Here is a 25,656-nt window from a genome sequence, read left to right on the forward strand (position 1 = left end):
AGTCGGGGCTGGGGTGCAGGAGACAGGACTGGACGTGGTAGAGATGCTAAAAGATATATCAGGAAGGCCGGGAGCTTTCCTTGGAGACCAGAGAAAGCACAGCAAGCTTTCCCAGGCAATTCCACCAGGTTCTGCCCAGAGCGCAGGCAAAGGGCCTGAAGGCCAATGCTCGTCATTTTTCAACGCCCCCACTCTCCCTTCATTGGATGACCTTCAGGAGAGGCCCTCCGCCTCACCCAGCCTCTTCTCAGGCTCAGAGCTGGAGGACATAAAGAAAAATATTTGCCCCCAAATATCCACAGAATGCTTTAGGAGCTCCATGTGAAGCTGTTATCTATATAAGACTGGTTCTTAGCAGCCTTAGAAACAGAATCGAATAAGTAAAATAGATCACCTTCGTAAAAAATGATGCTGAAGCTCTTTCCATACTGTGAAGAAACACTGAGTGGAAAAAGGCAAGGTTCCAAATAGCACGGATCCTGTGCTACCATTTGTGGAAAAGGGAAAGATAATACAATGGATTTGCTAATAGATGTTATAAAATATCTCGGCTGTGCCTGGAACACCTCTGGAGGATGAAGAAATCAGCAACACTGCTGCCTCTAAGGAATAAAACTAGGTGGTGGGAGTCAGGGGTGGACAGAGATGTATTTACTACCTTGCTTTTGCGCCTTTCAAATATTTTCCTTCATCATGTAAATGCATTACCTATTAAAATTTGTTTTGAATTAAAAACACCAAAAATTTTAAAATGTAAAATAAAAACGAAATAGTCTTTCTGCAGCAAACCAAACACCCTTGTTAATCTTGACAGCTGTCTTGCTGGCACACACCAGATGCTCAGTTTGTTGAACTTAATGAACCTCCATTCAAAGACAACAAAAGAAAATCAGAAACCAGGCAAACCCAAGGGTATCAGTGTTCCAATTCTCTAATAAGCTCTTTACCTGCCTGCTACTTAACCGTTGCAAAAGATCAGAAAGTGGGTCCTGTGTCACAAGCCCTGCACCCAACTGGGTCCAGTGCGTAAGCTTCATGGGTAACAATAGGTCTGGTGACTCGTCCACACCAGCCATTTTATAAATAGAAAACATTTAATCCAAAGAACATGATGGCTTGGAACCAAGACCACATAAACAAACGTGCAGATATGAAAATGATCCTGAAAGGAGATAATGTCAGCACCTGCAGGGTATCAATGCAGAAATAGCAGCATGAGGGTTAAAAACATCATGCACCGGCCAAAAAGGTTGGAACATGCAAAGCTGCTATAAAATCCTAATGCCAGAGCACATCAAGAGGCACTCCCTGTGCCTGAACTCCCTGTGCTCTGTTCATAGGGACAGTGTAGCCCAAGATGAAACAGAAAGGCTTAAACATCCCTTGCCCCAGTCATCTACACTCTTAAATTGGTCAAAGAATACTCAAAACCCACATTGCAACAAAACTCAGAATACTGTAAGCAGTAAGTTATAGCAGAAATTCTGCCACATGAATTCCATTACATTGGAAGGCTCTCCCTCCTAAGGCTTTTCAAAGAGCCAGGTTTTAGGCAAAGAACAAGACAGACTTCACCCAGTCTTCCACAAGATGAAAGAAATTATTTCATGCTCTGGACAGGAGCTTGGGGCAAGGGCAGTGGGGAACCACTATACTCTTGGTGGGCCCTGCCAGAGATTCCCAGGGGAAAGGCATAAGTGGAAGAAGTAAGGAATAACAGCAAATGAGAAGCCCTTTCACCAAGATGTTATGAGAAAAAAGAGCAAGAGAGAGAGAAAGGGGCCCATATTAATACACCAAGAAACTAAAACAGTTATTCTAAGATGGCTGAGTTCTAGAATGTCCTAGACAAAAAACCCAAACTCAGAATCAGCTCTTAGGAAGGAGCCAATCAATAAATAGTGATCATATTTGGTTCACTCTAGAAAACGTTTAAAAACAGAGAAGGGAAAACCCAAGTGACCAGATTCCTGCAAGAAATAAAGGTGACAGTTATCTTCCGATTAAAAGGGAGTTGGCTGGCAGACTGAGAGTAGATCTTTATCAGAACCGTGAAGGTGATAAAGAGAATGAAGGTGAAAGTAGAAAAGAAAGGGAATTTCCCCAACTAAAAACGAGAGGAAAAGACCGTTCTGCTGCACGTGCCATCTGGTTTATTTCAAGCTCAAGAAAAGAACAGGAAAAATGCAGTAAAATTAGTGAAACAGCTAGATTACCAGCAAGAATCAGTCACACACTTGTGTTTCTGCCAGGCTAGGCAGGCGCTGCTGGTGCTCCCCCTGCTCCAATGACTAAGTAACTTACTTAAATGCATTTGACACACGATCCCTGAACTTCCGAAAAGCACTTAATACGGAGGCTCATGAAATCTTAATCTAAAAACGTTCACCCATTTATAATCACGCTGCATCATACTGACAACTGGGAAGGAGGGCCAAACAGAGGGAACAGATATTTGGAAGGATGCCGTGGAGACTGGTATCATCGGGGGCTTTGTTTATCACTTTGAAGGATGCCACCCTCCTTTTAAAGAGAATGAGATTTGGAGTCTAAAAAGAGTGTAATTACAAGGAGAGGACTAACAGAGAAAATGAATTACCTGATTCGATAAACGACAGAAAAATAAGAAATAAATAAGAAATAAAATGCATTGTGACTTGGAAAACCCCATAGACATCTGTGCTAAATACAATGAAATCTGAAATATGTTTAATGAACTGGGATAGAGGAGGCAGGAGAAAAAATTAGCTCCTAATAGAAAATACTGGGTGGTGGGTATGAAGAAAAGCTGTATAAAAAGGCAACAGAAGATTGTACTTCACAAATCTATAGATCTGCTTATTGTGTGCCAGGCACTGTTCTAAATGCTTCAGATATAGTAATCCTCAAAACAACCTTCTCATCGAAGTACCATTATTATTCCTGTCTCATAGGTGAACAATTAGAGGCACAGAGAGGTTAAGTAACTTGCCCAAGGTTACAGCTAGTAAGACGCAGTGCTAGGATTCAAATCCAGGCACTCTGGCCCCAAAATCTGTGCTCTTAACTTTTCTGGACTCCCCTAGAATTTCAACATGGAGAGTGAGCTAAGTAGTCTAGGAGTGAAATACAAGTCATGCACTGGCTAGATCCAGGGTCAACAGATCAACCTTTAGTCATGGTTCTGTGATGACCAGTCAGTCCTGTGACCTCCCCAGGCCTCTGTTTCCCCACCTGTGCATGGAGAAGACAGATTAGACAAGCTCTATCTAAGGAGTCTTCTGCTCTGAAATGCCACAAGTCCATGCTGACGATCAGCACTGTATAGACTGGTCTGCTTTCTGGCTGATTATTCAAAGGTTAATTCATCCTAAAACAGGTGGCAAACTTGCTATTAATGTTCTTCCTCTGCCTCCTGACCTTCAGAAGATTATTATGTCCTCTCTATGCAGGCAAATGACAGAGGGTAGTGAAAGGGGTGCTGTATAGTTTCTCTTTTGGACTCTACTTCGTGTGGTTGCAATGGAAAGGCCCTCAAAAAGCTCTGGGCCAGATCACATTAACTCTGCCAAACCTACAGTCCCCCGTCCCCACCTCCCTCGGCCTCCAGGCACCTCTCAGGAGTCTGATCTTGGAGGCTGCCTTTGGATAGGGTTACTGGAATGCAGGTGAAACTAACACACTGGAGGTGAAGCAACCAAACTAGAGGAATCAGGAAGATTACGAGAAGCAGCCCACAGTGGTTCAAATTAAGGAGTCTCATGACGGCGAAATAAACCTTATCTTCTTGCTATGGTCTGTTCTTTTTGCTAACACCCACTCTTCAGAGTTGAGACCACAAGTTCATTATGGATGAATTCAACACCCACTTTCAAACTAAGGAGCCCCCAGCAGTATTCTCAAGGTAGGCAGTAAAGGCCAGAGTGCATCTGTGAGTGAAGGGCCTCACAGGTGGGTCACGCAGCCCTCCCTTGCTAGTCCCTTCTAAGCATCCCTGACAGGTGGCTGTCACCTGGCCTCTGCCTGGTCACTTCCAAGGTCGAGGTGCTGACTGCCTCGCCTAGCAGGGCCTGCGCTGCTGGATAGTTGTCACTGTGGGGAAAGACCACGAAGCGCCTAGAACAGTGCCTGGCACGGGGCCGAGCTCAATAAGTGCGCCTCCAAGTGGGTCACAAGCTGCCTCCGTACAACTTGAACCCATCAGTCCTGGGTGCGTCCCTGAAGCCCAGAAACGCAGAGGCCTCTCGGATATTCGGGGCTGCAATCAGGTCCCTTGGCCCTCTCCTTACAGGTGCGGATCCCGGATCTCCATCACCAAGCCTGGCAGACGCCCTTCCCAGACCCCAGAGGGCCCAAGAGTGCGCACTGATGGAGGGACGGCCGGCAGGGGAGCCGCTGTCACGGATGTCCCCAACCTCGCTATCTGAGGCTGGAGGGGACAAAGGGCTTTCAGGAAGGCGTATCCCACCCGAGGCGGTCGAGGTTGCCTCCCTCCCCGCCGGCCCTGGGGACCCCCGTGGCTCTAGGTGACAGGCCCCCGAGGATCCGGGGAGCGCAGGCAGCGGCGCTATGGGCCGAGCCAGGACAGGGACCGCGGGGCTCAGGGGTTTGGCCCGACTGGTCGCGGGCTCGATCGCGGCTTAGCGGAGCTCGCTCGGCCGTGGCTTTACCTGCGCGTGGTTGACTACAGCGGCCCAGCTCGCCCCAATCCGGTCCCCGCAGCTCCGCGGCTGCCGCCGGCGCTCATGGAAATGCAGCCGGAACCCCTGCCCGGTGCAGCTCCCGCCGCTACCGGCTCCGCCCAAGCAACTGCCGCCACGCCCCTGACGACCACTTCTGCCACGCCCCAACCACGGAAGCCGCCCTTTCATTGGGCTGCCCGTCCGCAGCTCTGCTAGCCCCGCGCTCTCATTGCACCCGGAGGGCAGCCCATTGGTCAACGGAGCTGTTCCTCAGAGCGGAGGCGGAGCTCTTAGCGAGGAGCTCCACAACAATTGGTTATTTTTGACGTCTTTAGCGTGGGCCAAGACGCTATAGGATAAAGCTAGCCAGGAGGGGGCAGGGAAAAGAGAGGAGGACTAAAAGATGGGTCGTGTTTGATGTTGATGGGGGCAGGGTGCAAAGAGGGAGGCAATTGTGACCGCGAGCTGGTTTGAGGGGGCTGGGTAAAGTCAGGTGTCAGGGTTGGGAAGAGGAACGCCGACTGGTAATTCAGCTGCCGGTTCAGATGGCTCTAGGCCGACCGATGGACTCACTTGTAGTCCAGGACACCAGGGGCAAAATTTGGGGTCGTGTCCCGGGAGAGAGGAGGCAGGGTAGCGAGTCACCAAACCGCAAGGAGAGAAAGGAGTGAGGTGGCAGCGGCTTCTGGCCGCTTCCAGCTGGGAAAGAGTGATGGGGCCTTGGCGGGCAATGTGGACCTGTTATCCTCCCACTGTTCCTTCAGCCCTTAAGACGACCCTAGCCCAGTTGGAGGCAGCCTGGAAGAATGTAGCCTTTGGAATCATATCTAGAACTGAACTCCCTGTTTGCATGTACAGGTTGTATGGCCTTGAGCAAGTCACCTAACCTTTCAGCATGCATCCTAATTTTTTCATTTGGCAACTGGGAGTAACAGTAGTAGTTGATGAGAAGATTAAATAACTCCGGTAAACACTAACAGTGCCTGGCACTCAGTAGGCATTCAATCAAGACTAGTTCCCCACCCACTTACACATCGGTTTATGGAATTAGGTCCAGTTCTAAAATTCTATGAGTCTGAAACTGCTTTTGCAATGCCATGTGCTTTTTAGAACACTTGACTGGCTTGAAAGGTAACTGCTTTAGGACAGACAGGGCCACCCTACCAAGGCACAGTAAGGCTGGGAGAGACAGAGCAGGGAATGAGATGGGAGTAGCGATTTAGCCAGAGAAGGGAAGTGGTATTTGTATCAATGTTAAGTTTTTTTCCAGCACATTTCAGAATTATGACAAGGAAAAATGGAGCTTCCTTTTTCTTGTTCACCCATCCAAGGGTCCAGTGGCTCACATTTCACCCTTCTGAAGGCTGATCAGCACTGGACCAAAAACCACTGCATAAAATCTATCTGTTAGGAACCCCTCAAATTCATTGCCCATTCTGAAGGTATGGAAGTCCTAGAATGTGAACAGAAATAGACTCTCAAGCCAAAATTTAGCCCCAGATCCTTTGGGTCTGCGTTTGGGAGAGCCTACACCCATGGTGTTCTAGGGTGAAGGAGGAGAAAGAATCCTTTGCCGTTGCTGTATTTTTGTCATTCCATTGTCATAAAAAATTTTTTTTAACTTCATTTGTTTATTCCTCTACATTCTCTTCCATTTTGGGAAAGAAAAACCCAATCAAAGGATTTTAGTGAGGGACCCCCATGGTTCTGACTCGTTGTGTTAAAAGCAGTTTGGGCTTCCAGAAAAGAGCTTTAGATCTATGGCCAGTTGGGGAGGGGTGTGTGTGCACGCACTTGGCTCTGCTCCACAATTTTCCAGTTGTTGTGGCTTTAAATAGTACTGCTTGGTGGCCATACATATATGTCCGCACATGTCCTCGGGGAAGCAGCTTTGCTCCTGCTTGTGCTTGCTGAAGGAGACTGAGATGTCTTGTTAGGTCCTGAAAGGCATGAAGTGGCTCCTGAGATCCAGAAAGATTTCTCCAGCTTGATTCAGAGAACACAGAAAGCAGCTGTTGGGATCAGATTGCAGATGGACTTATCATTGTACAAATGGATTTTTCCACCCATGTCAGGAACACAGTTTCAACTAAGAGTTCCAGAAAGGGATGTCCATCCAATTCAGGAATTCTAAAGTACAATTGTGTCACTGAGGCTCAAAGAGAGGTGCAGACTGAGCCCAGGCAGAGGAGAAAGAGGGAAAGGACATGTGCATCTTCTCCTTTGCAGCTCTGGCTGGTTTAAATCATGATCCATTACCCTTTGCAACACAGAACTCTTTTCTTGTTGGTCTCTCATTTCTGTTTCCTCTCCTCTGCTTTGGCTCTTGCCATATTCTGTTGAATCTTATTATTTCCTTCTATAAAGCATTTCTGTAGGAGGCCATTTAGGAGACAGAATGGACTCATTTTTGCCTTCAAGTTTAGTAGCCTGTTGGGATTGAGGATTCAGTGAGGCTTGGCCTGGGATAACCAGTGCTTAGGACACGGCTATGAAGTACATTTCTGAAAGCATGAGAGTGCCTTGTTATAAAAGGAACAAGGGAGAGGGTGTGCACCCACTCACATTCTGGAATGACTAAAGCTCCATCACTTTACTGAAGTAGAACTGGCTCTAACCTCACAAGTCTCAGCAGGATTTGTGAAAGTCCTCAAGGTCCTCAGACAGATCGTGGGCAGCAGAGGTCAGAGCAGGTAGTGAGCTTTATTTATTCTCTTTTAGCAAAATCAGTGATTCACTCAGCCATTCATTCAGTCATTTTCATTATTCCATATCCTTAGTTAATGATTGAGAGCAATGGACTTTGGCACCTCTGCTGCCGGGGCTTGAATCCTGGCTCTGCCTCTCCCAGCCTTGTGACCTTGGGCAAGTACTGCACCTCTCTGTGCCCATTTTTTTCCATAAAATTCAGATGACAGTATTTGTGCCTCCCTCTTGGGGTGCTGGGAGGAGCAAATGAGTTAATAGATGTAAAGTGCATCAAACAGTGCCTGCCACATATTTAGCTCTTAAATGTTTGTGGTAGTTATTGTAGGAACCCATTTAAGAATCTTTCTCTAGGGACTTCTCTGGTGGTCCAGTGGTTAAGGCTCTGCATTTCCAATGTAGGAGGTGGGTGCAGGTTCAATCCCTGGTCAGGGAACTAAGATCCCACAAGCTTTGCAGCAAGGCCAAAAAAAAAAAAAAAGAAAAAAGAAAAAAAGAAAGGAAGAAAGGATAAAAAAAATCTTCACTAACTCATTTTGTAAGTTCTGTCCCTCAGAAGTAGCAGTCACAGGATTCAGGATTTGGTTTTATTTAGACATTATATTTAAAAACAGTTTTAGATTTACAACAAAATTGGGCAGAAAGTATAGAAAGTTCCCATTTACCCATTGACCCCAATGTATGCAGGATTTTTTTACTAATATCTACCACCTGGTGAGAGAAGTTTTTCCTTTGGAATATCTTTACCAGAGGGTTCAGAGGACTGAGTTAAGGGTTTTTTTTCATATTCTTTTCCATTATGGCTTATTACGCGATATTGAATATAGTTCCCAGTGCTCTACAATAGGACCTTGTGGTTTATTCATTCTATATATAATAGTTTGCATCTGCTAATCCCAAATTCCCAGTCCATCCCTCCCCTACCTCCCCATCCTCCTTAGCAACCACAAGTTCTATTCTCTATGTCTGTGAGTCTATTTCTGTTTTGTAGATAAGTTCATTTGTGTCATATTTTGGATTCCACGTATAGGCAACATCAGGGTATTTGTCTTTCTCTTTCTGACTTACTTCACTTAGTATGATAACCTTTAGGTCCATCCATGTTGCTGCAAATGGCATCATTTCATTTTTTATGGCTAAGTAATATTCCATTGAATATATGTACCACATCATCTTTATCTATTCATCTGTCATTGGACATTTAGGTTGTTTCCATGGCTATCGTGAAGACTGCTGCTATGAACATAGGGGTGCGTGTATCTTTTCAAATTATAGTTTTGTTCAGATATATGCCCAGGAGTGGGGTTGCTGGATCGTATGGCAGCTCTATTTTTAGTGTTTTTTAGGAACCTCCATACTGTTTTCCATAGTGGCTGCACCAGTTTACATTCCCACCATGAGTTAAGGTTTTTGAGACTCGCCCTCATCACCACAATCACTCTGAGGGAGATGGGAAAGTTTGTGGCTGAGAGAATAGTGCTGAAAGCTGCAAGCTGGGTATTCATGAGATTCCCTGCAAGGCCTGAGATAGCTCAGGCTCTGAGGACTCCAAAATTGTCACTTTTTGTCACACCGAGTGCTGCCTGTGTGTAAAGTCTAGGCAGTGAGTTCAGAATGCCCCAGGGCCAGGCCTCCTGGCCAGCTTCTGATTGATAACAGAAATGACGCTTGCTTAGAAGTTCTAAAGTCCCGGCATGTGATTCGCGCTGCTTCCTTAAACCTACATGTGAAGTTGTCTTCAGGGGTCCCCAACGCCCCGGAAACTTAACGCCTAATGATCTGAGATGGGGCTGATGTAATAATAATAGAAATAAAGTGCACAATAAATGTAATGCACTTGAATCAACCTGAAACCATCCCCTCTACCCTGGTCCATGGATAAAATGTCTTGCATGAAATCGGTCGCTGGTGCCAAAAAGGTTGCAGACCGCTGGACTAAAATCATAGGGTGGTTTTATGCCCAGGACAGTCTTGGTTTATACCTGCTGCCCTGGCAAAATTTTAGTAGTGTCTCCTTTTCACTCTCAAATGGTCTCAATTTGAATGATAAATTGTGGTAACACTTACACTTACATACATAGGACCCAGGACTGAAAATGCTCATGTAACACACACACACACACACACACACAAGCGCGTGCGCTCAAAGCTGTTCCAGCCTTATAATCAGATACATACATACTGTCAGACAGGTGGTTGGCTAAAGATGACTTCTTCTTAGTCACCATGCATTCCTCTTCTTGACGTCATCCTTAATTACAGTAATAAAAGTTGAGTTGATCATGCTGTTAACTCAAAAGGAGTCAGTAAAACTTGTTCATTAAATACATGCGTTATAAGCCTTTCCTGCCTAATTTCATGTCCTTGAGCTATTTTTAAGCTGTTTACATCCTACCAGAGGTCCCTCTCTTGTTTTACCATATATTTGGTAAAACAAGAGAGTAAATATTTTTTACCGAGCAAGACATTTTGTATTGGAGAGATAGAACCAGAAAGTGAAGTCTCATCCCTATATAGGGCAAAGAGGAAATACTTGAAGAGATGACTAAAAAGGACCGAGCATTAAGCAATAACATGTAATCAGTGTCATGAACAATTATTCTGAGGAGGGAACAATTTCTTCTGATTTTTATTCTTCAAGATTTGAACCGGTCCTTAAAGGTCTATGGGCTGAAGTCAGGGAGGGGGTGGCCTGGCATTCCAGGTGGGGGAGGACAACAGGAACAGAGGCCTCTAAGTGGAAGAATACAAGTTGATTTGTCTAGATCAGAGTCCAAGTGGAGAATCAATAGGAGAGAAGATGAAAAGATAGAATGGGCCAGTGACAGAGGTCAGTTAATATTTCATCAAAATTGATGGCTTCCTCTTAGCTGCACTCAGTGCACGGCATGCCCCAGGTGTCCTAAGCTCCAGGCACTGGCATATCACCTTCATCATTTTGACCCTATCTCTTTACTACCTGCTTATTATTTACTGAATAGTTTCATTAAATTCATTCACTTTTTTAAAAATAAATTTATTTATTTGTTTATTTTGTTGGCTGTGTTGGGTCTTTCTGGCTGTGCGCAGACTTTCTTTTAGTTGGGGTGAGTGGGGGCTACTCTTCGTTGTGTTGCGTGGACTCCTCATTGCCGTGGCTTCTCTTGTTGTGGAGCATGGGCTCTAGGCTTCTGGGCTTCAGTAGCTGCAGCACATAGGCTCAATAGTTGTGGCTCACGGGCTCTAAAGCACAGGCTCAATAGCTATGACACAAGGGTTTAGTTGCTCCACAGCATGTGGGATCTTCCTGGAGCGGGGATCGAACCCGTGTCCCCTGCATTGGCAGGCAGATTCTTAACCACTGCGCCACCTAGGAAGCCCAAACTCATTCACTTTTTAAATTAAATACCTTCTTCTGTGTCCTCCTAAATCAGTGGTTCTCAACTGGGGGTAATTTCACCCCCCAAGGAATACTTGGCAATATCTGGAGACATTTTTGATTGTCATTGCTGAAGGGAGTGCTGCAAGAATCTAGTGGGTAGAGGTCAGGGATGCTGCTAAATAGAACCACCCCACAATGAAGAGTTATTTGTCCCAAAATGTCAGTAGTGCTAAGGCTGAGAATCCCTGTGGACCTGGGCTATGACATCTATAAGATTGCAGGCTTGATGTGCTGGTTATAGCTATTCTACTCTACATTAAAATAATTTCATAACTTTCAAATTTTAAAATGTTCTTCCAAGGACTTCCCTGGTGTCACAGTGGTTAAGAATCCACCTGCCAATGCAGGGGACACAGGTTCGAGTCCTGGTCCAGGAATATCCCACATGCCATGGAGCAACTAAGCCTGTGTGCCACAACTACTGAGGCTGCATGTTGCAACTACTGAAGCCTACACACCTAGAGCCCATGCCTGGCAACAAGAGAAGCCACTGCAATGAGAAGCCTGCGCACTACAACGAAGAGTAGCCCCCACTCGCTGCAACTAGAGAAAGTCTGTGCACAGCCACAAAGACCCAACACAGCCAAGACTAAATTAAAAAATAAATAAATAAAATAATAAAATGTTCTTCCATGTGCTACTTGATCCAAACAGATATTTGTACACACGTGTTCATAGTAGCATTATTCACAATCACCAAAAGGTGGAAACAACCCAAATGTTCACTGATGGGTGAATGGATAAACCAAATGTGGTATACACATACTACAGAATACTATCAACCTTTAAAACCCAAGAAATTCTGATGCATGCTGCAACCTGGATGAACCTGGATGATGTTATGCTACGTGCAATAAGCCAGGAGATCAAGGGAGGAGGGGGTGGTCTTGCAGTGCCCATTGCTGCAGTTCTGTCTCTGCCCCTACTGCTCCACTGGAGAGGCTCTGACAACGTCACCATACCCCCCTCTGGCTGCCACATCTTGCAGTTGGCTTTCAGGCCCCCTTACTTGAGTTCTTGGTAGCCTAGGACACTGGTGGCAGACACCTCTGCTGCCCTTTCCCACCTAATAGTCTGTGTTGTGTCTCTTCTTCCTGCGTCTGTCTCTTCAACCATGGGTTCTGTCTTCAGCCCTCTGCTCTTCTCTCCCATACACTCTTCCCAAATGTTTCATCCTCTCCTAGTTGCTTAAGTGGCTGCTAGGCTGCCTTTCAAAATGCAATTTTAATCAACTGATTCCCTTATTGAAACCCAGGAATGGCTTCCATTACCCAACTGATAACATTCAAACTTTTACTGGAGGCATAGGAGGTCCTTCAGCATCTCTTTGCCCCTCCACCTCCTAACCCCCTTCCCTCTCTAGCCTTCCCTCCTCCCATTCCCCTTCACACCTCCCTGTCAGTCAGTTACATCATTGCCATTTCTGGAATGTGCCATGCTATTTCTTGCTCCCATATCCTTGACGCCATCTGGAACACCTACCTGTACACTTCCCCACCAGGAAAACCCTATCCTTTGGGATGCTGCTGCGAGGTCACTTCATTCATAAAGCCTTCCCTCACCTGCCTGTGGAATTCATTCATCATTAAATCATTCATAAATGTATCCAAAAAATATTTATACTCAAGGCCCTGCATTCAGAAAATATTTATGCTCAAGGCCCTGTGCTAAGTCTGAGTACTATGGTCAAGAATCTACATAGTTCACACTTTACATCATAGCTCTTATCTCACCAATACTATTGACTTATCTACGTAAATAGCCACTCCAGTATCCCACCCCTTGAGGACAAGGATGGTGACTTATTCACCTTTGCATCCCAGTGACGGCACCTGATATGTTTGTTCGATTGAATTGAAGGAGAATAATTACTGAGAAAAGGCCTTTGAGATTGACCACTCAAACACTCTTGATAATCTTTGGGTATCTATGTAGTAAAATTTAGGGTCAGGGATGGAGAGAATGAGGCCCTTGTCTCCAGGAGTTAAGGAGAACTTAGGAATTGGCCTAGTTGTAGGCCACGTGTTTAAGAAATACAGGAAACAGGATGGCAGCAAGATTGAGTGATGAGGGTGTTCAGAGTAATTTAAAAGACATAGAGAGGAGCCTGTGGGAAATAGACTTAAGATGTTGGTGAGAGAAGGCAATGACCGAAGCAAAATGGCAAAGGTGACTAGGTTTGTTTTGGTGGGGAAGGGAGACCAGATGGACCTTGGACAGGCCTGGAAACAACTCTTCCTCTAAGGTAGAAGAGAAGGAAGAAAGCAACAATAGAGAGAGAAGGAGTACTAGTGGCTCCTTGGTGTGCCTGTCTTGTACCAGATCCTTTACATATTTATTTCACTTAATCCCTACATAGTCTTCATTTTCAGATGAGGAGAATGGCTCAGAGCATTTCAGTGTCTCTCCACTCTGGCTATACATTAGCATCACCTGAGAAACTTTGTAAATGGTGGCTCTGGGTCTGCCAGCTTTTCTGACTTAATTTGATCTGGGAAAAGACAGTGGCATCTGAATTTTTTAAGTTCTTCGAGTGATTCTAATGTACAGTCAGAGTGGAGCACCATCATAAGGAGTTTGGTGGAGGTGGTCCACTTGCTGAGATGGAATTCAACTCTGGTCAGCCTGATTCTAAAGGCAGCACACTTTCCCCTAGGTCAGAGGTTCTCAGTGCGAGGTCCCTGGAACTTTTCTAGCAAGTGGGGGCCCCACTTACCTATAAACCTACTGAATCAGAAACTCTGGGGTGGGGCCCAGCAATCTGGTTTAGCAAGCTCTCTAGTAGCTGTGATGCACAATCAGATTGGAGAAACACTGCTTTAAAGCTTTGCTACTCAAACAAAGTTGTGATCTACAGTAGTATCCGAGAATGTGGTAGAAATGTAGGACCTCGGGTCCTACCCCAGACCCACTTATTCAGAATCTGTTTTTGGCAAGATGCCTGGGTTCTTTGCATGTGTTTTAAAATTTGAGAAGACCAGTAGTTCCCAAACCTGGCTGATAATCAGAATTAACTAGGGAGCTCTATTCATTTGTTTGTTTAGAGTGTAAATTCCCTAGGTATCCAAAGTTTCTAACTCATTAGGTCTGAGGTCATACCTAGGTCCCCTTTTTGAAGTTTCCCATAAGTGTGATGACCAGTTAAATTTGGGGACCACCCCACTTGACAACACCACCTCCCTGCAGAAGAGGAAATTTCCTGAGTATACTCCTTGTGTTTTCCCCACAACTAGGTTGCCAGATGTAGCAAACGAAATTACAGAATGCCCAGTTCAATTTGAATTTCAGATAAACAGTCAACAAATGTTTAGTATAGGTATGACCCAAACATTGCATGGGATATACATATTAAAATTATTTTCAATAGTAAAAAATTTAATTTAGTGACTACCGGTAAAAAATTTAAATTTAATAAATTTAATAAGTTTAAATTTGTTTAGAAATTATTCATTGTTTATCTGAAGTTCAGATTGGATTGGGCATTCTGTATTTTGTTCAGCAATCCTACTCACAAGAGTAGCAGAGTTTCAAGGAGAAATTTGGCATAAATTTAGGAAGGGGAGGAAGAGGTAGATTCTGCCAGGACATCAACAAGAAGTGGATGAATGAATGGCTGGATGTCACAAACACCATGTCCAGTGTTCTCAGTCAGCTTAAGTGAAGTTATGCCTGAGGCTGCAGTGAGAAACAACTCTCACATCTCAATGATTCACAACCAAAAAGACTTCTTTTCTCTTCATGTTACATGTCCACAGAGGTCAGCTGCATCTCCTCTTCATTCTGTGATCAAGGCTCATGGGAAGCTCCTAATGAGGATATTTGTGGTCTCATGAAAAAGGGAAAAAAGAGGGTGGTTGGCCATGTAGTGATTCATAAAGCTAGGGTGACCAAATATCCCATTTTGTCCAGGAATGGGGGTTTTCTGAGACATACAACTTCGGTGCTAAAACCAGAATAGTCCTAGGCAAATCAAAATGGTTGGTTACCCTAATAAAGCTTCTATTTGGAAGGGACACATGTCACTTGTATTCACATTCCATTGGCCAAAAAAGGTCACATGACCAAGTTTGACTTCAATGGGGTGAGCATTTATAAAGCCTCCAGTAGTGAGGGATCCACAGAGAGGGGGAATGAATACTCTGAATACTAATACACTCTACCACAGAAAGCAAGTCAAAAATCTTCACAGCCCCCAGGAGGGCATATGCCCTCTCTAGGAAGAAAATAGAGCAAGAAGGACCTCCAGGATGGCAGAGGCAAGAACTATGAAGGATAATGGCTTGACAAATCTCCTCTTCCCCTGAGATCAGGATTAAGACTTAATCCAGAAACATTCCCCACACTTACTCCCTTTGGGGTCCCTATCTACAAGAGGATTATATTTGCAACCCCATTGGCCTTAGGCTTAGCCACGTGAGTTTCTTTGGCCAATAGAATGTGAGTAAAACAGACAATTGTCATTTCTGAGCAGGAGTTTGAAGAGCCAGCTCATGGCCCACCATCTTCTCATTTCCTTCTGCCATGAGACTAGTGATGTTCCAAACAGGAGCTCCTCCTTCAGCCGGGAACCCAGAGCAGAGTTGCAGCCAACTCACAACATATATGTAGTATGTTTGTAGTGATGATGCTTGTTACCACATGATAACCAGGCCAATCCTGCCTGACACAAGAGTAAATGAATAAGATTACATAAGTATATGTCTTTATGATTTCATTTTTATGAAGTTTGTAAACAGATAAAACTAAACAGTATTTTATTTAGGAACGAACCTGGGATAGCAAAATGATAAAGAAAACAAGAGCATAATCAACACAAAATTCACAAGAGTGGTTACCTTTGTTTGAAGGTAAGGGAGACAGACATGATTAGGATCTCTAGACTCTTCATATGTTATACTTACTCTTATGCAATTTAAAGAAACAGAAAGAAAAAGCATGGCAGATTATGTTTTCCAAAGATGGACACAATAACTCCTGTTTACATATTCTTCTAGAAACTCGCTGTTCCCCCATGCCTTGAACCTGGGCAACTGTGTGACTGCCTCAGTCAATACAGTATGGTAGAAGTGATGTTATGTAACTTTTTTTTTTAAGATTTATTATTTATTTATTTAATTTTGGCTGCATTGGGTCTTTGTTGCTGTGTGTGGGCTTTCTCTAGTTGCAGTGCATGGGCTCCTCTTTGCGGTGGCTTCTCTTGTTGTGGAGCACTGCCTCCAGGCACCTGGGTTTCAGTAGTTGTGGCACATGGGCTCAGAGGTTGTGGCTCTTGAGCTCTAGAGCACAGGCTCAGTAGTTGTGGCACACACGTTTTGTTGCTCCACAGCATGTAGGATCTTCCCCGACCAGGGATGGAACCTGTGTCCCCTGTGTTGGCAGGCAGATTCTTAACCACTGGGCCACCAGGGAAGTCTCAACGCTATGTAACTTCTAAGGCTGGATCATGAAAATGGCATGCACTTGTGCTTTGCTTTCTTGGACACCTTCTCTTGCATTCCAGCTACAAGCTAGTTTGAGGAAGCCTAAACTAGCCCATGTGGAGAGACCACGTGTAGGTGTTTGGGCTGACAGCCCAGCTGAGGTTCTAGACAACAGCCAGCATCCAACAGCCAGACATGTGAGTAAAGACGCCTCCAGATGACCCCAGCCCCCAACCACTGGGATATCCTCAGCCTTTGAGTCTTCCCAGCTGAGACCCCAGACATCGAGGAGCAGAGACAAGCCACCCCTGCTAGATCCTGTCTCAATTCCTGACCCACAGAGTTTGTAAGCATAATAAAATGCTCGTTTTGGAGCACTGAGTTTGTTATGTAACAGTAGATAACTGGAACATTTTAAAAAATACACATTTTAAATCTGTTTCAGTTATCTACTATATTAAAAAAATCTCTTCACAGGCCCTTTTAAAGTGAGTTTGCATGTGTTAGATGGTACGTGGCCCAAAGAATGGCCCTCAGGGGCCCTGACAGGAAAGGTCCTGCAGGGGGAGAAGTCTAGAGTCATAAAGTCTAGGGCCAAGGTCTTTGAGAAAGAAATTCTCCCTTATTCCTTGATAAAGGAAGTAGAAGATTATTCAGTATTTATGGCAAGAGTTCCACTGAACTGTGATCCTTCCGCTCACTCATTCATTCATTTACAAATTCATTCATCAAACAATTGCTCATCACATAGCGAGCTCCAGGCTGTAAATGTAGAGCTAAGTCAGGGTCCCTAGTCTGGGAAGGAAGGCCAGGAATCAAGATGCCCATAGCACTCTCGTTCTTTCTTTTATCCTGTAGGTTTGTACTTAGGATCTAGATTGTGGGGGGTGGAGGATACACACTCATAGAGTAAAATTATAAAGAAAAACATGGGAATGATTAATGCAAAGTTCAGGATGGTAGCACCTCTAGGAGGATGAGGCTGATGAGGCAGGGCTGCCAGGGGGCTTCTAAGGTTCTGATCATGCTCTATTTATTAAGTAGTGAGAGGGGTACAGAGGGGTGCATTTTATTATTACCTTTTAAGCTTTACATATCTGTTATGTGTGATATATATATAGGTATCTCATGTGTGATGTATTTTTCAATAAAAATTTGTAAAGATTGTTCATCACTGAGGTTTGTTAAGTACAAATTTGGAAACAATCAAGTCTTCATTATCAGCAGTCTGATTAAATAACATAGAATATCTGTTTAATGAAATACTAACAAGCCATTAAAATAATAACGTAATCTTACTTTATTGATATGAAATCATGTCCGTAATGTATTAAGTGGAAAAGGCAGCTTAGGACCTCCCTAGTGGTCCAGCAGTTAAGACTGCACTTCCAATACAGGGGACATGGGTTCAATACCTGGTAGGGGAACTAGGATCCCACATGCTGCCTAATGCAGGACAAGGGGCAGGTGGGAAGGCAGCTTAAAAAGTATATATGCCAAGTACCTATTGATAGATGAATGAATAAACAAAATGTGGTACACGATGGAATATTATTCAGCCTTAGAAAGGAAGGAAACTCTGACATATGCTATAATGGATAAACCTTGAAGACATTCTGCTGAGTGAAATAAGCCAGTCACAAAAGGACAAATACTGTATAGTTCCATTCTCATGAGATACTTAGAGAAGTCAAATTCATAGACAGAAAGAAGGATGGTGGTTCCAAAAGCTGGGGGTTGGTTGTGGAGGGGAATGGGGAGTTAATGTTTAGTGGGGTCCAGAATTTTAGTTGGGGAAGATAAAAAATTCTAGAGATGGATGGTGGTGATAGTTGCACAACAATGTGAATGGGCTTAATGCCACAGAACTATATGCTTAAAAATGGTTAAAATGGTAAATTTTATGTTATGTGGATTTTACCACAATAAGAAATGGATATATATATAATATAACTACGTGTGCGCACATGTGTGTGTGTGTGTGTGTGTGTGTAAGAGAGAGGGAGAGAGAGAAGGAAAATATATAGGAAAAAATCTGACATATCAATACGTCTACAATGGTTATTTTTTGGTGTTAAGGTTACAGATGATCTTTATTTTCTTTCTTATACTTCATGCTTTTCTATATACTACAGTTCTTTGGCTATAAGTAAATTTTACATGTGTAATCAGAAAACAAAAACAATCAACCTGATTTTTTATAAAAGGAATTCCATGTTCTATCAAGAAGTGGCAATTGTTGCCAAAGCAATCCTGAGGATAAAGAACAAAGCAGGAGGTATAACTCTCCCAGACTTCAGACAATACTACAAAGTTATAGTAATCAAAAGAGTGTGGTATTGGCTCTTGGACAATATGGATCAATGGAACAGAATAGAGAGCCCAGAAATAAACCCACATTAAGGTCAGTCAATCTTTGACAAATGAGGCAAGAATATACAATGGAGAAAAGACAGTTTCTTCAGCAAGTGGTGGTGGGAAAGTTGGACAGCCACATTTAAGTCAATGAATTTAGAACATACCCTCACACCATATACAGAAATAAACTCAAATGGCTTAAAGACTTAAATATAAGACATCACACCATAAAACTCTTAGAAATGAACATAGGCAAAACATTCTCTGATGTAAACTGTACCAATGTTTTCTTAGGTCAGTCTCCCAAGGTGATATAAATAAAAGCAAAAATAAACAGATGGGACTTAATCAAACTTATAAGCTATTGTACAGCAAACGAAACCAAAAATAAAACAAAAAGACAATCTACAGCCTGGGAGAAAATATTTGCAAATGATGTGACCAACAAGGGCTTAATTTCCAAAACATACAAACAGCTCATATGACTCAATAACAAGAAAACAAACAACCCAATTGAAAAATGGGCAGAAGACCTAAATAGACATTTCTCCAAAAAAGACATACAGATGGCCAACAGGTACATGAAAAGATGTTCACCATTGCTAATTATTAGAGAAATGTAAATCAAAACTACAATGAGGTACCACCTCACACTGGTCAAAATGGTCATAATTAAAAGGTCTACAAATAACAAATGCTGGAGAGTGTGGAGAAAGGGGAACCCTCCTACACTGTTGGTGGGAATGTAAATTGGTGCAGCCACTATGGAGAACAGTACGGAGGCTCTTTAAAAACCAAAAATAGAGCTGTTATATGATCCAGCAATCCCACTCCTGGGCACATATCTGGACAAAACTATAATTTGAAAAGATATATGCACCCCTATGTTCATAGCAGCACTATTCACAATAGCCAAGACATGGAAACAACCTAAATGTCCATTGACATGAATGGATAAAGAAGATGTACATATATACAACGGAATATTACTCAGCCATAAAAAATGAAATAATGCCATTTGCAGCAACATGGACTAAGTGAAGTAAGTCAGAAAGAGAAAGACAAATACCATATGATATCACTTATATGAAGAATATAAAGTATGCCACAAATGAACTTATCTACAAAACAGAAACAGACTCACAGACATAGAGAACAGACTTGTGGCTGCCAAGGGGGAGGGGGAGTGAAGGATGGACTGGGAGTTTGGGATTAGCAGATACAAACTATTATATATAGAATGGATAAACAAGGTCCTACTGTAGAGCACAGGGAACTATATGCAATATCCTGTGAGAAACCATAATGGAAAAGAATATGAAAAAGAATGTATACATGTGTATAACTGAATCACTTTGCTGTACAGCAGAAATTAACACAACATTGTAAATCAACTATAGCTCAATAAAATAAATTTTTAAATAAAGGAGTGGCAATTGTGATTGATTAAAGAGACTTGCCATAGTCAAATAAGATAAAAAATTAAAAGGAAATTATTCTCCAAGAAAAGTGACTCATTCAGTCAACAGTATAAATCAGTAAGGTGAGATGGGCCAGCTTTAGATCTCCTCTTTGACATATTCATGCCTATTTTACAATAGAACATCTGAAACTACGCTTATCCTCTCTTTGCCAGCATGAGAACCACATCCCTTTATCCATTCCTAAATGTCATTTCTTTAAAATCAATTCCTCAGCCTCCTCCAGACTTACCCTTAGTGCACATCATGCCCAAACGACCTTAATATTCCTGAATGAACAGCTCTGGGGCCCTCAACACCCTTTTTCACACACTGTGCTTTTTCTTGGACCTCAGCCTGGCCTCAGGACTCCAGCTGTCTTTCCTTTCAGCCCTGGGGTCCAAAGGTTTCTCTCTTTCCATTTGTGCCTGCATCCTCCAGAATTCGCGTCCTAAAAGTGTCCTCAAATTTTGGTGCTCTCTGTGAGCCTCGGCCTTGCCAGCTCTGCCTGTCCCAGCTCTTCTCAGCTGCGTCTCCTCTTCCTTCACCTCAACAGTCATGCCCCCCTCACCCCCTACTGTGCAGCTTTGGCCTTATGACCTGGTAGAGCTTAGAGTTAAGTCTTGCAGAGACAGCCTTTCCATAAACTATTAGAAAGTACGAGCTTCCAGAAAAGCCATTTGGCAATTCGAAAGAAGATTCTGAAAATACTCGTAGCCTTTGAAACTCTGACCCTATAATTCCATTTCTGGAACTCTGTCCTAGGGAAATGGATGGACAAGGATTAATGCAGAAATATGAATCACATAATTTAAGTTAGCAAAACAACAGAAGCAGCCTAGATGTCCAAGAGCAGAAGATTGATCAAATTAAGCAGATTACAGCATATGCATATTTTGGACAGTTATGCAGCCATTAATATGTTTGTGGAGCATCATTAGTGCCATGGGAGAAATACTCTTGATCAAAATGATGTATTTGGTATGATTTCAAGTGAAATAAAAAAGTCACAGAACAAAAATAAAAGAGAAATATGTCAAAATGTTAATAATTTGCCTCTGGATGGTGAGATTATAGGTGCATTTTTTCCACTGTTTGTCTTTATACCTTTCAAGTGTTCCCTGGGAGTATAAATCACTTTTATAATCTGCAGGAAAAAGCTCCAAAAGCCTTTCCACACACAGAAGAAGAAATAACTCAATTACGCTTGGACTTGGTGTCCTAGTCTGAACGGCTAGGTTCCCAAGTGTATCAGGGTGGTCCACGGAGAACGTAACTTGTGTTTGTCTTTTTGTTGATGTCTTGTGAGAGGCTTCTGTTTGTGTTGCAGGGGGCAGACAGGCTGATCCATGCTCTGCCTGATGGAGCTCTAATGTGGAGGAAAATGCAGAACAAATCCTTTGTTCTGGGCAGCTGGTGCTGGCAAGCAGGCCTGGGGTTGTTCTCAGGGACCTGGGGAAGGAGGCATAGCAGTCACTATTCACTGAGAGGCAGCTGCTTGAGCGCAGGTCCCTCCATGAATGGGAAAGTCCTGAAAGAACTGGGAATCAAAAGCCAGGGCACTGGGATACTGGGAGGGGCCCCACACTCGCGGAGGGAGGCGTGTTCCTCTGAGAGGTCCAGCTGGTGTGGGCCGGGACGGTGGAGTAAGATTTTCCTGCAGCACCTGTGACCAGGAGGAAGCACCGCAGCTCTGCAGCAGGAGACTCAAGCTCCCCATTTCCCACTGACAGTAGAGTCTGGTGGCCGATTCCCTTGTGATGACAGCCTGCCCCCCGACCTGATTTCTGGGGGTCAGCCACTGCCCCAGTGCTCACCATCTCTGGATTGGCATCTGCGACTCTCATGCAACTTGCATCACAGGCCGGCCAGTCACACTTCTCAACCCATCTCTACGTTAGGGTCAAATTCTCCAACTCTTAGGGTTCCAGGGTTCCCCCCCCCCATTATCTGTATCTAAACCATTGTCAGCCCAGCATGGTGACAACAGATCCAAGGCTTCCTCCCCAAGTTGTCATTTATGATCATCTGACTTATGATCTTATGAATTTCTGGTCAGATCTGTGGGTCAGGGAATTGGAAAGGGAAATAATCTGGAGAGGGGTTCTCTCAGGGGCAAATAATAACCAGTTTGGGGCTCCTCCAGGTTTGGGGGAGGCAGGTGGGCAGGACTGTACCAGCTTGCTCTAGCAACAACGCACGTTTTGTTGAGGCTGCTGTTGGATGCCCAGTCTGGGTAAGAGAGACTCCAGGCCAGGCCCAGTCTGAATGCCCTGGCATATGGGCATTGCTGGGCCTGGCCTGGAGTCTCCAGTGAGACTGAGGAGGGGTGAGCGGGTACAGCAGAGAAAGGAGCCCCACTGAACATGGAAGGAGAGCCTGAAGGAGGTGCTGGAGAGGAGAGAAAATTTCCACTTGGCTTTTTCAGCTTCTTGCCATGTCCCCAGAGCACAGCAACTTGGCGGCTATCTGAGTGCCCGATCCCTAGTCTTTCTTCATGAATTTTTCATTTCAGGCAAAGAGCCCTTATCTCTCACCAGGGTTGCTTTGGGAACCTGCTTTCCTAGCAGCTGGAGACGGAGCAGATGAAGAATTGCATTAAGGCAGAATTATCTGTCCCTTGAGAGAGGAAGGGCGCTCTGTGCTCCTGGAAGGACAGCTCCTACCCTGCCCCCCATTACTGTAGGCCTCTGTCGTTCACAAGAAGGTTGGGCTGCTGTTTTACTGAGATACTGAAAGAGAAAGGCGTTGGGGGCAGCTACTGTGGTCCTGCCTGAAGAGTGAGGTCTCTGCTGGGGCCAGTCATAGGACACAAGGCGGGGCCACAGCAGAAAAGAGGAAGTGAGAGGGGACTCGGCCTCTCTCAACCCAGATCTCCAGGAGTCCAGATGTCTCAGAGCATACCCCCACGGTGGGGGGTTAAGGATGTCATCTCTCCCTGCCCCCATTCCCAGGACCACCCTGGCCCAGAGCAAGAGGAGCCCCTCCTCTGTATCTCCTCTGGCTGAATCCCTTCCCACAGACAAAAGAGTCCATGTACCCACTCTGTTATGGGTTGCACTGGGTTGCCCCCAAAGATATGTTGAAATCCTAACCCCTACTTCAGACAGTGACCTTATTTGGAAAGAGGGTTGTTGTAGTTGTAATTAGTTAACATGAGACATGGACTCATGAGAGGAGAAAGCCGTGAGAAGATGGAGCAGAGCCTGGAGTGATGCAGTACAAGCCAAGCAATTCTAAGGATTCCCCCAAAACCCCCAGAAACTAGGGAAAGACCAGGAAGGATCCTCCCATACAGGTTTCAGAGGGAGCACGGCCCTGCTCATACCTTGATTTTGCAATTCTAGCCTCCAGAACTGTGAGACAATAAATTCCTGTTGTTTTAAGGCACCCAGTTTGTGGCACTTTGTTATAGCAGTCCTGGGAAACTAATACACACTCTCAGGCTGGACTCTGGGTAGCAGGACCCCAGCTGGCACCAAGCCCTCCACTTGTCCCCTTGTCCAGGGCCACACCAATGTAATGGAGCCTGAAATTGGAGGTGAGGAACCAGGGAGTCTTAGTCCTGGGTCACTGGTGCACAGGGAAGAGAGCTATGAGCTGCAGGGAACAAGCTAGACCCAGAAAGCTAGAGTTCTAACACTTGGTGCCCTCTGAGAGTATTTTCCTTTTGTTTTTCCTCAGCTTTTAGGACGGTCTTGTTGGAACGTCCCGGCTGGTTTTACAGCTTACCGCATAGCACGGATAAATGACCATCGTTGAAGAGGGAGCAGTGCCACCCTGAGGCCATGGTGGGAACTGCATCAGGAATCATTTCGTGATGCCCAGGGGGCCTGCCTCTGAGAGCCTGATGCACCAGATAGGCCCCCTCCCTGATTCCACAGCCACAGCTACATTAGAGGTTTTACTTTTTATTTCTTACCAAAAATATCAGTTTCCTCATGCAAGATCCCCAGGGAATTCTCACCTGTTTACTAATGATGAAAAGTCAATCCCCAGAGCTCCCAAGGAATGTAGTCCCTAACTTCCCAACGCTCCGTGTAATCCCTGCTTCTCCTCATCCCCAGAAACCACCACCACCCTGCTAAGTGCCCATGTAATGTAGAGATTAACCCTTGAGTAGCTTAGGAGGGCTGTCCTGGGGGCAGCCTCTCAAGCAGAGCTCACATGCTTGCAGAGGGGGTTAAATAGGTCTTTTCCTCTTTTCACTGAACGTTATTTTAAATTGTACCAATTATAGATTAAACTGGATTAACAGTGTGAAAAAATATAAATGCATGCTTGCTGTCTTTCCTGACACTCACGGCAGCCCTAGCAGGGAGAGATTGTTATCCTCCTCGTTTGACAGACAAGGAAGTTGAGGCCCAGGGAGATTAATGACTTACTCAAGGTCATGCAGTAATAAGCAGCATTGCCAGATCTGTCTCCTCTCTTTTCGTTACACTGTTCTACCTTCTGCAGCACTTCGGAAGGGATTGAACATTAAAATCCCTGCCACAGTCCCTGCACTAGGGCGTGGTGTTCTTTTTTCTGCCACTTTTTTTCCCCTGCTTTTTTTTTTTCCTGTTACTTCTTAAACTGTTTTCTACCACAGTATTCATATCGCAAAATCAATACATATTTATTGTAACTAAATAAAATATCTCCACCACCACCTCCTAAGGTAACAATATTAACAGTTTTTGTGAGTTTTTTCCTATTATTTCTCTGTGGAGATACAAATGCAAATTTGTAAAAATGCATATAGGGATTCCCCACTTCCATTTACAAAATTTTAATCAAGAGCAAAATCCACCTTACACAATTAGCTCATGACCTACTTTTCACTTAATACACCATGGTCATTTTTTTTTCCAGCAACTTAATTAATTAATTAATTAATTAATTTATTTATTTATTGGCTCCGTTGGGTCTTCGTTGCGGTGTGTGGGCTTCTCATTGCTGTGGCTTCTCTTGTTGCAGAGCACGGGCTCTATGCGCATAGGCTTCGGTAGTTGCGGCACACAGGCCCAGTAGTTGTCACACACGGCCCAGGGCTCGCACCCTCATCCCTTGCATTGACAGGTGGATTCTTAACCACTGCACCACCAGGGAAATCCCACCATGGTCATTTTTACAAATAATATTGATCCATCTCATTCCTAATAGCAGTCCAAACTTTCATAGTACAAATTGCCATAAATTATTCAATCCCTCCCCTATTGGTGGACATCCAGGTTGTTTCTAGTGATTATTGCTATTGTCAATAACCTTGCAATAAATGTCTCTGTAAATATATTCTTAGAAACCAGTGCTTTACATTTGTGGGATGTATTCTGAAAAGTAGGATCATTAGATTAAAGTGTACACGCATTAAAACTGGGAACAAACTAAATTTCCAACAATAGGAGGTTGATTAGTGCATATCCCACACAAAGGAACATTCCTTACAAATAATGACAAACTTCTATTGGTTTTGAAAAGTCTTTGTTAGAAGCTATGTAGAGAAAAGCCATGTTATATAGTGTTACCTTATTTTGTAAAAATATGTGCATAGAATAAAAGACCTTGAGAAAAAACACTGAAATATTAACAGTGGTCATTTCTGAGTGGTGGGGTCAGAAATGATTTTTATTTTCTTATTTTGCCTT

At 44.1% G+C, this 25,656-nt stretch overlaps 1 protein-coding gene across 5 annotated transcripts in view; it reads right to left on the reverse strand.

The window, feature by feature from the left end:
* ABHD2 (abhydrolase domain containing 2, acylglycerol lipase) overlaps window positions 1-4,778 on the reverse strand; it is a 108,583-nt gene extending 103,805 nt beyond the window's left edge. For 2 of the 5 annotated variants that reach the window (XM_057721534.1, XM_057721538.1), the window contains exon 1: window positions 4,650-4,778. The gene's annotated coding sequence lies outside the window, so the exon portion shown is untranslated. The remainder of the gene's footprint in view (window positions 1-4,649) is intronic. The other 3 variants (XM_057721540.1, XM_057721539.1, XM_057721535.1) reach the window with 3 other exon arrangements.
* Between the last annotated feature and the right edge of the window lie 20,878 nt (window positions 4,779-25,656).

This window comes from Hippopotamus amphibius, chromosome 2 (assembly GCF_030028045.1).
Source record: "Hippopotamus amphibius kiboko isolate mHipAmp2 chromosome 2, mHipAmp2.hap2, whole genome shotgun sequence".
In the NCBI taxonomy this organism is placed as follows: domain Eukaryota; kingdom Metazoa; phylum Chordata; class Mammalia; order Artiodactyla; family Hippopotamidae; genus Hippopotamus; species Hippopotamus amphibius.